Here is a 2,789-nt window from a genome sequence, read left to right on the forward strand (position 1 = left end):
TTACTCTTGTTTCTCAAAAAAAAAGGGAAAAGGGGACAAAATTTGTGCACACTCGGAAAATTGTGCTTTTTATGCAAGAATAAGCATATAATAGTGGATTTTTCGAAAAAAAAAGTAAATTTTCTAAGAAGGAATGGATTAGTGACATTGGTATCACCCTTAAAAAGAAAAAAAAGGAAATTAAAACCAAAATTAAATAAAATAATAAAAATTCCTACAAAAGAATGAATTACTGGCATTTGTACTATCTTTTAAAGAGAAATAAAATAAAAAAGTTGCTCACAAATTTAAACTAAAACTCTACTTTTTAAATATGCAAAAAATAAGTACATAATAGTGCAAGTTTCTTACTCTAGCATAATTTACACACATATTGAATACTGCTTGTGAGTATATTTCACACACAAGAATAAAATGATGTTTTCTGAAAAAGAATAGATTAGTAGTATTGGTATTACCCTTAAAGGGCAAAGAAAATAAAAAAACAAATCATCACATAATTGGCGATATATCAAGTGAAAACTGGTTTTCAGTGAAAATCTGAAAACTTTTCGCGTGGGTCATCGGATCTGTGATGAACGACACAGATTCAAGGTGGGATCCCTAACCTGCCACTTAAACGCTAATTAGCAGATAACCCCTGTTAGGTGGGAAATCTTTTGAGTGCTCGCGGCTGTATCAGTTCGTCTCTTGTCCGCTCCGGCGGCGATGGAGTCTCCGGCCGTTTGCGCTCTGCCGGCCGCTACAGGGCCTCTGTCGGTGCTAGACTGGACCTTCACCGGGTTGCGGCTCACCCTCCACCGGCCACAACTCGCGCCAGGATTTGCCTTTCGCCTGCCACGACTCAACCTTAGTAACACTAAGATCTCGCCGGATTCTCATCTACCTGCACCAGGATCTTGCCGCGGCGCCGGCGAACTTGGTCTCGCAAATCAACGGGCAGGAAACAAGTGCTCTTCCCCCACCGAGGGCAATTTGGAGTCCGCAGTGTTGCTCCACGCTACGGCGACCCAGTGCTGCCTCACGCAACAGTACGAGAGAAGAAGAGGCAACATCTGACCACCAACAAAAATCACGCATGTACTACACAGGCGCGGCAACGAGCTCTTTGTGCAGGTAGATGAGAAGTTGTTGGACATTCACGCTTCGAAGGGTGAGTCGTGGCCGGCGAAGGGCGAGAGAGCAAATCATGGCGCGAATTCTGTCCGATGGATGGTGGGCCGCAGCCCGGATGAAGGTCCAGTCTACTGTCGACGGAGACCCTGTCGGGGCCGGCAGAGCGCAAGTGCAAACAGCTGGAGAATCCATCACCGCTGCAGCGGGCGAGACGGAAGACGAACTTTTATCCAAAAAGGCTTTCGCCCCGCTTTATATATAAAACAATGATCAACCACACCCCAAGTACAAACACACCCCACCACAACACACCCGTGAGATGGAAGGCGAACTGATACAGCCGCGACCACTCAAAAGATTTTCCACCTTAGTGGTGGATAACAGGGGTTTATCTGCTAATTAGTGTTTAAGTGGCAGGTTAGGGATCCCACCTTGAATCTGTATCCTTCATTACGGATCAGATGACCCACACGAAAAGTTTCTATATTTTCACTGAAACCCAGTTTTCACTTGATACATCGCCTACATAATTTGCACACATTTTACACATATATTATGCTTTCTATAGTATGCAAGAATAACCATATAATAATAAAAAAATTCACAAAAAGTAAGTTAAGAAAGAATGAGTTAGTGGCATTGGTGTTGCCCCTAAAGAAGAAATAAAATGAAACAAAATTAAAAAAAATATGTTTTCCAAAGAAAATGAATTAGTGGCATTGGTATTATCATTTAAGAAAGAAATAACATGAGAAAAAAAAAGCTGCAGACAACTTTGTACTGAAATTACACTTTTTGTAATATTACATAGGTAACATATAATAGTGTAACTTCGCATTTTAATATATACACATATCTATAATACCTAAATAGTTCATCCCCACTAACTTAATTCTCTTGACATGCAGCCTATCCACCTCATCAACCTATCAACCTCAGCTATTCTGCCATGTCATCGCCTCTCTACAACCTTCCTCTAAAAAAGTGGCCATTCGGTTTTTGTCCTGTGGTTTGTTTTTCTGCGCGTTCAGTTTCCTATTGCTAGCAAAGTGGCAGCCCATAAGTCTAGCATACATGGCAGCCCATCCGTTTCCAATCGTTCTGTTTTCTGCCACTAGCAAACTGGCAATAAAGCAGCCCATCATAAATCCACCAGAAACAACTGGACGGGAACTGATCTAGGCGATCAAGAAAATAATGAGTCGTCCTCTCCCCTTCCATGCATCTTCTTTTGCCCTCCCTATAAATTAGCTTGAACTCCACATGATCCCAATAGTGCTTCTCCTTGCGATACATACAGTGGTCATCGCCTTCATTTTCTGTAACAGATGAGCCACTCTGAAAAACCAGATGCATCGTATCCTCCACCTCCCAGGCTCCCACCACATTTTCCCTAATAACAAAGCAGCGCTTCGTCTGCGCATCTCATCTTCGACCGCCGGCCGGCCGCCGCCGGAATCCAGCTCTGCAATACACGACCTGGTCACCACTCAAACATGTGGCTCGATCTCGACGGAATCAGGCCTCGACCTATTTAGGTGGGGTATTCCGGCGCGATCTCGACGAGGCATGGGGCGTGTCTTCGGCCGATGTGTGTTTATCGCCTTCAAGATTTCGTCTTCAAGGACAGACAACAACTGCGGCGCACAGAGCGTCGAGCGATGGTGTCTCTC

This window comes from Triticum dicoccoides, chromosome 1A, assembly GCF_002162155.2.
Source record: "Triticum dicoccoides isolate Atlit2015 ecotype Zavitan chromosome 1A, WEW_v2.0, whole genome shotgun sequence".
Classification (NCBI taxonomy): domain Eukaryota; kingdom Viridiplantae; phylum Streptophyta; class Magnoliopsida; order Poales; family Poaceae; genus Triticum; species Triticum dicoccoides.